A 12638-nucleotide genomic window follows, 5' to 3' on the forward strand; every position below is an offset into this window, starting at 1 on the left:
TGATTCTCTTGTATTTCCTGGGGTTTATCACAGCATGCAAGCAAAAGTGCCCTCCACTTTGGATCTGAAAGCACAGCTGGTTAGTTGAGCACTGCCTGTGCTTCCCGTACCAGTCTTCTTATGCTTCTTATGCTTTCCTTTTCTTAATTAATTTTCTGCTGTAAAAGGCCTCTTCTTAAAGGGAAAACCACAATAAGAAGGGAACAGCAAAGGTAGGAGTGCCTCCATTTGCTAGCAAGTTGTTGCAGGTGTGTCTGAGTTGGGGGAGCCAGCACTGAGTCAGTGTCCCAGACTCCCGGTGACTCAGGTGGCAAAATCCCAGGTAATTCCCTTCTCATGCCTGAATTGCAGTGGATTTCCTGTAACAAACTCTCGCCTTCTGTAGTGACCATGCAGGGAATGCCATCCTCTCCCTTCCAAATGGATTCTGACCAGTTGGTTCACTGGTGATGCAGGCACGTGGTGGTGGTAGCACTTCTCTTCCTGCCACCACAGGCAGAAAGTTGATTTATCTCAGCATCCTCAACCTTACCTCACTCACTCCTTCCCCCCATCCCGCCTTGTTTCTTGTTAAGATGGGATAAGTCACAGGAGTTGCAGCTGTCTATTGAGCTTGAGGAGATTCTTATGCAAATCTGAAAGCTGTGTTCTCCTGGCAGATCTGCTTGCATGCATAATCCACTACTTCATTGTACTTGAAGGAGATCTATTTTCTGAAACATGGTTTATTTTTAGTCAAGATTTTCCCTGTCTAACTGGCAGAAGTTCAGCATTTGCAGCAGGATTTGCAGAAGAAGCAGTTTTGCCAAATCCTTGGACTGGGGGAAGGGAGATCAAATGTTATATTAGCTAGCAAAAAAGCTAAATGCTGACTTTAAAAACAGCTTAGGACACTGTTGTGAGAACATAAGAGTTGGGTGATGCAAGTTGAGAACAGTGTTGTGTTGCTGCAGTGGATAACTCAGTCTGGGTTGCTCTTGCTTTTCCTTTCGATAGATGCCACAGAGGTTAACCAGCAGTGGGTGGGGAGTGCTGCTCAGGGACAGGTGGTCAATGAGCCAACCTTTTGACCTGACCCTGAGCAGTGAGTTAGCAGTTACCTTAACTGCAGCATCCATGAGAAGTTCTGTCCCTGCAGTGCATTGCACTGTCCTGTTGCAGCCATGTTTGGGGTCCCTGGAGGCTCACCAAGGGTTGAGTTTTTTGATGATACGGAATGTATCATGCCCATATTTGAGTGCCCTTGTCAGATACTCTGAAATTAATAGGGTGGCACATGGGATGTCCTGGGGCAGTGCTGCAGCTGTCTTCTCCTCTCTTCCCCAGCTGCTGCTCCAGGGACAAACTGTCTATACATGCCTCATTGCTTTCTAACTACTCTGGGTAGTTAGAACTGCTTCTAACTGCTCTGGATCTTGTACTGCTTTCTCATGTGAGCAGCAGCCTTTCAGAGGTGCAGGGATATTTTCTTAGTCTGGCATCTCCTCAGACATTTCCACCACTCCTTTTACAAAGTAATCTTTGTTACCATTAGCTGGTAGTGCTGCAAGCAACAGACATCAGAGAATGACACCAGAGAGTGGATGACTGTGTCCAAAGCCTTTGGTACTTACTCCTCTGAAAAAAATGAGTTGACTCCACATTTGGGCATGTAAATAATTTGTTTCCTGCTCTAGGTTAACTCCAGCATGTTGCTTTATCTTACTTTTTCTTCCTGCCCCAATTCCCCAAGAGACAATTGCATAGCAACTTTGTCATGGTTCCATTAAGAAAACAAAGAGACATCCTTCATTTCCAAGTTTTTTCTGAATGTTTGGAAACCAGAAAAAAGGAGAGGAAGTAACACTAGGAGTTTAGGTGTATTCTGCATTTGGAACAAGTTGGTATATGTTGCCTGCAGGTAAAGACCTGCATCTTTGTGAAAGGATTGGGGATGAAACAAAATTTTAAGTGCTGTTTCAGTCATTGGGGTAAAAGCACCATGAGAATCAAGGTAGGAGCACTCATCAACTGCCTAGAGCAGTAATCTTCCTAAAGGAATTAATCTAATTTAACCTGATAAAAGAATTTATGCAGTGGGGGAAGTCTCTATCATTTCCTGCCAAGCTTCCTGAGAAGACTAGGAAAAAATAAGTGCCAAAATGACACTCTTCTCTCCATGGGGGAGAGGGCTTATGTCTTCTTAAGGCCTGTTGTTATCTTTCTGTTAAAAACCATCTGCATTAGCTGGCAAATCAGGATTGTTTTAGCTGTTCAATTTTCCCTAGTTCCCTGGGGACTTCCTAGTTGCAAACCTATTTGCAAATCCCCTGTCCATCTGGGATACAGATGATCTCGTTGCCCCAGTGTTGATGCAGAAGTAGGCCCCAGGTTTGCCATGCACCTGGTGGCCTGTGGATCTAGAGACTTCGTAAGTTTGAAGCTGTTCCTTAGGGAAAGCTTGTGGGTGGTTGGGTTTTGTGGTTTTTCCTGACATTGCTAATTGTTTCAGGGAAATTCCTATCTTATTAGTGCTTTCTCCCCAAAAGCAATTCTCTTCCTCTCTGTCTCTTGCCCTCAGAGGCTGGAAGAATGCTGATATGTTAGGAAAGCTGGTCTCTGTTTTAAATGGCCTTAAGCATGTCAAGATTCAGGTCAATTTCCTCTTACAGTGGCTTGCTACAAAATGAGTGGGAATCTCAGGGCATCCCTGGGTCAGCTTTTTTTCTGATGCTCAGGAAGGTTTCATTCCAGACAGGTGAGTTTGTGGAGGAGGAGATGTCCACCTCGAGTTTTGTGTTACTTTGATAGGAAAATATTTTTTTCTATCAGTGAATTTTTGCTGATATCATTGAACTATGCTTAAAGTATGTGGGCATATGATGTAATTTGCTGGCAAAGACACTGAAAATCAGAGTCCTGAGTTGGCCTAAAGGTTCATGTAAACTGCTAATGTCTGAATCAATACCCTGTCTTCAGTGGTGTAACAAGGAGCTGCTCTGGAAGGACTTGGATAGAGGCTGAGCAGCCTAATTCAGCATTCCATGTGCTCTAGCTTGACCCTGTGCCTTGCAAATGTGCTGGGTTTTAAGCAGGCTGAGAGCTGTACTTGGCTGGCAGCCTCCCGTCCCAGGTACTGGAGCAGGTGAGGAGCTGAGTGCTGGAACCCACGTCTGCATGGGAGGGTGCAGCAGTGGGAATCCCAGCAGTCTCTGGGTTACCTGCAGCAAAGAACGGAGCTGACTTCAGATTGCCATTTCGAAACCTCTATTCAGTCCAGGTGAGCAGTTCTGTGGGCATTCCATAGTTTGTGCTTATCCAGCCCTCCCAGCACAACAGTGCCAGTGTCCCTCAGCTTGGTTTCACAAGCAGAGAGCTCATGGAGGGTCAGCATTTGGTGACTGCCTGAACTGCTGCTTATCCCCAAAGGTGCTTCTGCTCTGCATTGCTTTGTAATTACTTGCCATGTATTGTGTCCTCCCCAGCAGCTTTCACTGTGGTTTTTAAAAGGGAAAATAAGGAACAGTGGACAGATGGACATCTGGGAGGACTGCTGGTAGTGGGCAGGGGGAGTGGTTTTAGCCCTGGTACTTGCATGCAGCATACTCTCCAGGCAGATCCCACTGTGATTCTTGATGAAGTTTCCCTTTTCTTGGCTGGCTCATTGGAAAACCCTTTTCACTCCAAGTTTTGTTTGGAAAGAGAGACGCCCACACAGATGGCTGCTCTTCATTTGTCATTCATGTTCCTTTCTGCATTACCCTCAGGTGAAATCCAGGCTTGCCAAAAAAACATATCCCAGATTTAGAAAGAAACTAAACAGTAAGAATATTCTGCTTCTTCTCTCTAATGCAGTGGGTTCATATTTTATCAGTTCACATGAGATTTTGTAATTTTTTCTTTTGGCTGAGTTTCCTTGTAGTTCTCTTGTTACTTTTCCTCAGAGAAAAGGTACAGCTTTCGTTAAGGGTGGTTTTGGCTATGTTTTGATCATTCCTTGAGACTGTCTGAGTGGTTCCACTTTTTCCAGACAAGGGCCAATGCCACTTTCAGCTTTGGAGTCCTGCTGGTTTTATCTGATAAGGGTTGGGATGTTTTTTTCCTCCTCAGTGACTCTCAGAATTGCTGGATTGATAAATAATAAGTGTTTTTAGGTCTTTGAGATATTGCGGCAGAGGGGAAGGGGAGGAGAACAGTAGCATTGCTGAAAAGCATGAGTTTGGTATGCTGGTGATTTATGAGACTGAAGTTACAGTCTCTTGCTTGGACCCCTTGCTAAGTTCCAGGATGCTGTGGATGGCGCAGTCCCTAAAACTCAGATTTTAGGGACTTGCATTGCTCCTGGCATTTTAGCTGTAGAGAAGAAGCAGAGTTAAGTCACAGCTGGCCATTGCGCAGCTGTGGTTGGACTTCAAGTGCCCTGGAGAGGATGCAGGAGGGTCCCACACCAGGGTGCCAGGGTGCAGGAAGATAAGGCTGAGAAATAAGGTGAAAATGGCAAACTAAAATGGCAAAGGTTTCTGGTAGGTTTCTAGAAGTCTGGCTTGCTGTCCATTTCCTTCTTTATTCATCTAACCTTTCAAAATTGCTGTGGCAGGGCTGGTGGTAGGCTTTGGGAGGCTGGAAAGATGCCAGTACAAGGAGGTGGCTAGTGCTTCCTTCCAAGTGTATTAACTCATTCCTGAAATATGCATTTCTTAAAAAAAAAATATTCTGCAGTAGCTGTTTTTGGAGCCTCAGTGGTCATGCTTTGAGTGGAAATGAGACTGTCAAAGGGTTTTTCAGGAGGGCAGGATCAGGCACATGCATAGCCTTCTATGGTGCTGACAGTGCTGCCACCAACCCCACACGTTTCCAGACCTCCATGTTGCATGGTGAGGAGCACACCAAGGAGAAGTAGTCCCCCAGGGATTTAGCAGGTTGCATCTCGATCAAAGAGGATTTTTTGAGGGATTGGCAATCAATCCTCCACTCCTTATTTTTTGCCCTGGCATGGTGCCGGCAGCCTAGGTGTGGTGGCTGGGCTTGTCCCACATCCAGGTGGAAGCTGTGAGAGCATTGGAGTTGGGAGGATCAGGGGGTTGAACCCTGCATGGTGTAAGTGCCAGCAGCTGCCAAAACCCCCGTGCCAGTTTTCTACTCAATGCAGTCCTGGACTAAACAAAGTAAAAACCAGGCTAATGGGAGCTGGGATAAATGGTTTGACCATGATGATTTTCTTTTCTGTCATTGTTTCCTAGCATGCAATTGCTATAATTCTTCTGTGTTACTTTCATCATTCTTGATTTCTGAAAGTATGTTTTCCTTTTTTTTATTCTTTTCCTGAGGGTTTTGGACAGTGTTTTCCAAAGCTATTGTGGTGGGTATTTCCCCTTCTCTCTCAGAAGCAGCTTTCATTTTGGAATGAATAGCTCAGCATTGTTCACATTGTATTCCACTTTTATGGGCTTTTTCCCCATTTGTACTTTGACAAAAGGAGAAAGCAGTCTCCTAAATATTTCTGGAGTCTTTTGGATCACTTTGCAGAAAATATTTCTTTCCTGTTATAGAAGGCCTCATATTCCAAAGCTCCAGGCAGGAAAGCTGTTTGCAGCACTCACAGTGGAGTTTCTGAAAAGGTGGTTCTTGCATAGCTTTTGCTTGGTTTTGGCCAGTTTCAGTTGGTTTTGGCCAGTTTCAGTTAAGACTGTGCTGAATTAACTTTCGAGCAGGACTTTGTAACCTTGTAGGAGTTAACTTCCGTCGTAACATTTCTAACGACCTAACTTGCTACTACTGGTTTCTACAGAGCATCCCACATGTTAAACCTGTTCCACTCTTCCAGACCAATGCCTATTTTCAAACTCTCCCAATTCCCTGCAGAAGTAACAGGTTATTAATAGGATCTTTATGCACATGTGTTTACCAGGCTTGACATAGCTTTGCACCAAAGTGTCTCTTTACCTACATTGCACTCAGAAGCTGAACCGTGTGGTCAGCATGGTGTACATCTGCAAACCTCCCTTGGTTTGTTCAAAGCATGATGATCTGGCTGTGCAAACACTAAAATTTGCTTCCCTATTTTAAAATGAGTTGCAATAAAGAATTTATTCACTCAGGTTCTTATGGAATTAAATATTGCCTATTTGAGATGAGGGTTGATTTGCATTTTTGTGTTTTCCCCCTTCCACTGCAATAGCAGTGAACAGCTTTGGGTTACATCAGCCTAGGTATATGGTACTTGTAGCATAGCAGTGATGTTTCCTAGGATGTGTCTAACTTCTTCCCTTCTCTTTTAATGATCATTGGTCTTGTTGAGCAGGCACAAGGTTCTCCTGGCATGTTGGGTCCCAGGAGTCTGCTGATCCAGCAGTGAGAGGGCTTTGGTGAGCTAGCTGCAGGGACAGGATGTGAGGCACCAACCACAGCAAGGCACTATGATCTTCTCAGCTGCCACTCGTTACCATGACCTTGCAGCATTTGCAGTGTGTGATCTGATGCTCAGGAGATAAGTTTCCTGAGTGGTAACTGTCTGAACATGCAATCCCAGTACTTGTTGCAGCTGACCAGCCAAGTTGGCTATGCTCTAACAAACAACGTGCTCCTTTGGCTATAGTTCCCCTTTAAGATGGCAAGAGAAGAATAGAGGGTGGAGGCAGAGAATGCGGCACATGTAGAGATTCATAACCTCTTCTCAAGTCCTTGTTCTCTTTCGTCCTTCAAATTAGCTTTTTTCCACCTAGTGTGACAACAGAATTTTGTAATAAAATCCACATGGGAGAAACCAGTGGTGTGTTTTCTAGTCAAAACAGCCTCCATGTCATCTGACTATTCAAATGGCAATAGAGATGTGTTTGGATTAAGAGACTCGAGGTTGAATGCATGTTGAACGAATTAGTTTCTCTCCTTTAATGATGTAATGGCGACGCTGTTAGAGGAACCACAAAAGAAGAACATTTCTCAGAGCATCTCTTCTGAGTTCGTGTATAAAAACTGCAAACTAAAGTCCTTTTAACCTCAGTCAAAACTGCTGGGTTTTTGGGGGAGATGCTTTTACTTGGTTGGGTTTTGTGGTGGGACAGCAATATGTGCTTGCTGCTGGCAATGGGTGGGTCTCAGAGCAGAGGAGCTTGTCTTCCTTTTTCAGCCCTTGTTCTCCTTTCAAGTCATGCCATGCTGTATCAGCCCCTCTGAGGAGATTGGTGATAGGTGTGGAGGGATAGTAATTATTTATCTTCAAAACAATGTTGAAGTATGAAGTATGAAGAAGACCATTTTCTTCACAACTGTTTGCTTATATTGACCTGGAGTAATACTCCCAAGCATGGTGATGACTTTTACTTCCATAGGAAAAGATGCACTTTCTTTCCTTCTTTAATTCAGTTTCCCTTAAGGTTGCTTGAATCAGCTATTCCTTTGGCTGTTTTCAGATACCAGCCAAAAATACTGGTGTTCAGCCTTCAGAAGGATTTATGTGTAGGTTAAATGAAGGGGTAATTTACTAAAGGACCTAACCATGGCACTGCAGCATCCCTTAGGTAGGTGTAGTCATCATTACCTAAAAATGCCTAAGGTATAATAAGAAATTGATGATGCTCCTCCTTGAAAAATCTGGTTAGAATTAGAGGTCAATTTTAAAAATGCAGTTTTCGGAAGGACTCATATTTTACATTTTGAATATTATTTGTGAGTGAAAATGCTGTTTCCTTCTCTTTCTGACAGCAAGAGAGAGAGCCCCTTTAGGCATCCAAGGCAAGAGGACCAGGAGACCACTCCATGCTGCAGTAGATTCTCTCTTTAACTCTTTTTGCCTGGTGTATTAAAATCCCTCCAGATAGCCTGGGTTGCGTTTAAATTATCTTATCCTCTACCTTAACTACAAAGCTCCCTTGAATATTTTTTACTGTTAGTGTTGAAAGAGAGCATTTCTGTAAGTAGCCTGATGCCAAGGCTATCAATATGTTAATTGTGGGTAAAAAAAAGAAAAAGGGAAAAAAAAGTCGATGGACTATATGCTTGAGCTTTCCAGCCTTGGAGGTTTGGCAGGCATGTTGTGAAAGAGACTCCTGCTTTCCTGATGGAAACCTCTTGAATTAAACTTTCTTTGAGTCAAGGGACTTTGTCTGTCTGTGTAGGTATGGAAAAGGCTACGAGTGTACTCGTCTCTCGGCGTCTGTGGAAAAACCAGCTGCTGTGTCTGCTTGTCAGTGTTTGTCCTGGGGATCTGCCTGAAAAGCTGTTTTTTCCATTGCTTGAGCAGAATATCAGGCTTGGCACACTTTGTCATGCAACGTGATACAGATAGGGTTGGCAGCTGGCACACCTTTTAAAGAGCCTGTTATTATAATCTTGCCATAACTCATTAATTATGCTGCTGAGGTAATGGTAGTGGTATACTAGTCTAGCTAAAACAACTCCTATACAAACCAAGGTTCACTTTGGTTCTGTCTTTCCAGCTTGATGCACTTCAAAGGTACAAGGCAGTTCTATTCTTCTGTACTTCTCCCTCATGTATGTATTGGTATCTGTGATAAAATAATCCCATGCTGTTCCTAACCAGGTTGCAAAAAACGCAAGGATGATGCGTGGGAAAACAGACTCGATGTTAATGATTTAGCAGAATAATAATTTAGATCACAGAATCAGAGTGGTTTGGGTTGGAAGAGACCTTAAAGATCATCTCATTCAACTCCCCTGCCATAAGCAGGAACACCTTCCACTAGACCAGGTATAGGATGCCTAATGCTTTCTTAATAGTTACAGTTGTACACAGGAAAATATGATTCATGTATTGATAAGAACACCCTGCAAAAGGTATACAGTGTGATTTTTTACCTGTGTAAAGCCTCACTTGTAGGTGTAACTGTTCATATTTATACCTAAGTATGAATTTATCTAATGAAGGATTAGATATTGGACTGCACTTGAAAAGTCACAGTGGTTATGCTTACTGAGAACTCTGTAAAGTTGCATCGGGCAATCACCTCCTTTTTTGTGTAAATGTGACCCTAACAAAGAGAAGTCTTTAGATTAATTTCTGTTACATACTGTTTTCCTTCCAAATCTAGAATTTCAATTAATGAAAGTAGCAGGGGAACAGAGACTTATGTGATGTTCTTGAGAAGATTTTCGGGATACCTTTGCAGCAAAGAGGCAAGGAGCTGTCAACTTTCCCCATTTGCTATGCTTGTCCCCTGGTGTGCTCTTGTCTACAGAGCAGATGCTGGAGGGCACCAGCTCAGTGCAAGCTCTGCACTAAAATGCTCTGCTGGTCTGAGGTGAATGTAATTGCTGTGTCTCTTTCCTGGGGGCTGAGCTATTACCTTCCCTGGAAATAAAGAGGAAAAAAATCAGCTGTATTAGCAGATCAAAAAAGAGCAATCTGCCAGCCTTCCTAATGCACAGGTCACACCATGCCCGGAGCTGGGCTTTCTGTTAAGAGCAGCTCAAATAAGAAAAGCAAGCAAACCTCCAAACAAAACAGAAACCAAAACTAACAAAGGAAGCATCTGCTTTTCAGATGAACTGATATGGGTGAGGGAGGAAAAAACAAGTCATCAGAGACTTCCAAAGGCTTGCTGCTTTGGCCAGGAATCTGCAACTTGAGATGGCAGGCACTTCATGGTGTGATGGTGATGCAGATGGTTCTATGGTGCTATCCTAGGCAAAAGCAGGCTGGGTGATGAGAAGTGGCTGATGATGGTGAGCTAGGATGCAGGAAGGCCAAGACTCTGGTCTTGCTCTGTTCAGAAGAGTTGAGATGTGCCACTCCAGGACAGCTCTGGTTCTGTTGTGGGCAGACAGGAAGGAAGGAAACTTTGTCCCAGCATTGGCCTCTATTTTCACTTTGCATGTTAAAGTGGAGTGTGGCACTGGTTTGTGGCAGTGCTGAGGGACTTGTTTGGCCACTCTGAATGAGCATCTCTCCATGGCAACAGGAGAGGAGCCTTGGTCTGCAGGGCACTTCAGGCTGAGGTGGGTTGGTTTATTTGAAAGTCTGGCATGAGGCAGTGACGCTTAGGTTACTGGTTTTATTACCATAGCATCTGTAATGCTGGGTTAAGGATGCATCCCTGCAAACACATGAACAGGAGGACTGTTCTTCTGTTTCTTCTGGTTATTCTCCTAGTTGTCAGAAGCCCAACTGGTTCAAGGTGAGAGAAGAAAGAAGAGAAAGGGTTGTTTTAGCTGGATGCCAAATACAAAGAGGGGGTGTAATGTGCCCGCAGGCTGCATTGTCGGCACATAAACCTAGTGAACAGGAGAGAGGACAGACTGCTTGTATTGGCACTGCTGTCAGCTCTCATTTTCTCACAGCTGGGGGACCATGAAAGCACAGACCCCATTGATGGGATGTCCTGGTTTTAACCTTCTCAGTTGAGGGATTTGTCAGCCCCAAAGCATAACATGTTTCTGTGTGCACCTTTCCAGTAGCAAAAGGTTTCACACCCTTTGCTGAGTGGTCCCTTCCAGCCTCAGAGCTGGTTAGTGCCATATTGCTTATCTGCACCTCTCTGTGGAGCAAGAGATGACAGTCCCACAGTTTCTAATTGTGATTGTCCCTCTCATCATTACTGTCTGCAATGTCCACAGAGCTCAGTTTTTTATTTAACCAGCAACTAGTGAGAGAATCCTCTTGAAATTTTGCAAACTTTTGATTTTAGTTCCTTAAAATTCTTGGCTTCTTCTAGTCAGAAATGAGTAACCTGGTGTGAGAGTACCTCAGTGTTCTTAGTGTGCATGAACACTTGAAGCAGCTGCCTAGGATGGGAGGCACGACAAGAGCACAAAGAATTAGAAGCATTTTGTCAGCCTGGTTGGAAAGTAGCTACAGCAGTGAGCAAATGATTCCTTTAATGTGCACATGCAGTGTCTGACATCCAGGCAGAATGCTGACAAGCTGCTGTGGCTTTGAGGACAAGTTGAATGATCTGCATAAAGTCCTTATGATTTCTTCTCTCAAAGCAGAAGTGGCTAAAAAACCTTCAGAAGAAGAGGCCTGTCTGATTTTGTTGTTAATTTGTTCTAGAGGGTTGGTTGCCACAAGAAGTATCTCTGCTCCAGGTTACTGCTTTTGGATCTGCTCCTGGTTCAAGGAGATAGAGGTGTCCTCTGTGTGAGCCATTAACCTATTTCCTGGACCTTGCATTCATGCATCTTCTGACAGACAGAGATGCCTTAGAGTCGAGTTGATCAGCTTCCTCCCTGCCGTGAATGTTTCCACTGTTAATGAAATATATTTTTATTTTGGAGGCAAAACACACCCAAAGACACCCTGGCAGGTTTGTTTGTGCCAGGTTTTGACTCAGATACTTAGTGAAACAGGAACAGCTTGAAAACAGTGCCCTGGTCGGTCAGCTGCCTGAGGAGAGGTGCAGGAGTAAAGTGGCTTAAAGCTCCTTCAGTTCAGCAGCGTGCACAGCACCACCTTCCTGTTCCTTGTGAGTGCACTGATTTTTCACAGCCTTCCAGCACCACCTACCAATTAATGGCTTTGAGAGGGCTTGCTGTGCGTGGGAAAGCTGTGATGTAGAGAGGTGATCTTGCGTGGCTTTCTGGAAGTTTGTCGTGTCTGGTGGCGCAAGAGGTTTGTAAGCATGATCCGCTTGTTGCGGCATCTGAGATTGCAGTGGTCTGTGTGGCAGGGATGTCCAAGCAGATGGAGATGCCTCAAGCGGATGGAGATTTCCTCTACAAAGTTTGTGGCCCATTAATCATGAGGGTGTGTGTCTTTTTCAATGGGCTGATGGCTGTAGATGCTGGATAAATTATTGGGGATCTCCGTTCTGGAGTTTGAGCTGCCTTTTGGTAGATGAAGGGTTGCACTTGTTTCTTTGAACACTTGCAGCTTCTGTTTCAGAATGTCACACTGTGGAGGAGACAGGACATGCATGTCTGCTTGGGGCTCTGCACCAGAGAAAACATTTCCCCTCTGAATCCTCTGTCCAGGAAAGATGTTCTCTGCAAGAATAGTTGGAAGTATCTGTGGTCCCCTCTTGTTCTGCTTGTACAAGAGCCCTGTCAGAGGCTCTTGTTTCTTAGGATGCCAGGTCAAAGGGTTTAAATGCTGGGGCCCAAACCTTTCCCAGCTCTGCTGTAATGCCCATGTGTGGTAGCTCAAGAGCGGAAGGTCTGCCACATTGGCTCCAGCCAAGGTCCAGATTGGCCAGTATCCTCCCCTGGTGACAACCAGACTGGATCCTCAGGGAAGGGGGAGTCTCAAGATTTAACAGCTGCACCAGTGTTGTCCTCCTGCAGTGTCCATGGTACATTGCAGACACTTTCTATAACTCGCTCTGAGTAGCAGAACATGCCACAACACAATTGTGGGTCACTTGGAAGAAGTACTTCCTCCTTCTGGTTAACTTTTTTTTTCTGCTGTCTCATGGTCTTTCACTGTGAAGAGTTGTTCTTTGCTCCTAACATGGTTTACATGACAGCAGTGGGTCCTGCAGGTTGTTTTCTTTCTTGCCTCATTACATAGGTACCTTTTTTGTGGTGCCCACAGCTTAATATTTCATGATGATCCACTGTCTGCTTTGACTGTGCTGCTCTGGAGTTTGAATTCAGGCAAATGCTTTGTGGATGCTTTGAAGGGGATTAGAACTGACCTCTAATTGAAGGGAAGATGGAGTATGTCAGACATAGTTGCAAAAGCATTCTGTGCTTCTAGCTGGAAG

At 44.4% G+C, this 12638-nt stretch overlaps 1 protein-coding gene across 4 annotated transcripts in view; it reads left to right on the forward strand.

Annotated features, from left to right (window-relative positions):
* The window catches only part of LOC137475933 (USP6 N-terminal-like protein), a 76289-nt gene that overhangs the window by 13663 nt on the left and 49988 nt on the right, over positions 1-12638 (forward strand). The window lies entirely within an intron of this gene.

Source organism: Anomalospiza imberbis, chromosome 6 (genome assembly GCF_031753505.1).
Source record: "Anomalospiza imberbis isolate Cuckoo-Finch-1a 21T00152 chromosome 6, ASM3175350v1, whole genome shotgun sequence".
In the NCBI taxonomy this organism is placed as follows: Eukaryota; Metazoa; Chordata; class Aves; order Passeriformes; family Viduidae; genus Anomalospiza; species Anomalospiza imberbis.